We start from the raw sequence: 515 nt of genomic DNA, 5'->3' as shown, positions 1-515 counted from the left end.
TTAATGTGGGTACTCTACACGTTCAGAGAAACTTCTCTAGTAACGAACTGTAAAAATGATCCCTGAAAGTATAATCTTGAGATGTTTAAGATGGGACAAGTTTATCCTTCTTCCTTTATATTTTAGGACCAAATAATTCTATATGCATTATGGAAAAAACCTAGACTCTTTAAATTAAAAATATACATTTTTTAGTAAAAAATAAAACCACCTAGTCAAAACTTCACATTCATCTATTTATTGACTTATTACTGTCACTTTTTTACTCTGTTCCAAAATGTAAGTTTGTTCCAGAAACCAATTCTTTATTATTTTTAACATCTTAAAATTTGAAATATTTTCCAATTTGACTTTGTAATATTCTATAAACCAAGTATTAAAAAAAAACCTTTTATGAATAAAAATGTACATCTGTTACCATCTGTGTCTTAACCAAAAATATTTCTGCAGAAAATGTTTTGGTTAAACACAACATAAACTCTGTAACCAAAAACCAAGGAAATAATGAATATAAC

The 515-nt window shown here is 26.4% G+C and overlaps 1 pseudogene; it reads right to left on the bottom strand.

The window, feature by feature from the left end:
* Positions 1-78, bottom strand: LOC118539481 (small nucleolar RNA U3; annotated as a pseudogene).
* Positions 79-515: the final 437 nt, after the last annotated feature.

The sequence above is a fragment of the Halichoerus grypus genome, chromosome 3, assembly GCF_964656455.1.
Source record: "Halichoerus grypus chromosome 3, mHalGry1.hap1.1, whole genome shotgun sequence".
NCBI lineage: Eukaryota > Metazoa > Chordata > Mammalia > Carnivora > Phocidae > Halichoerus > Halichoerus grypus.
The sequence above is the reverse complement of the archived record's forward strand: the minus strand, read 5'-3'. Positions and strand labels throughout refer to the sequence as shown.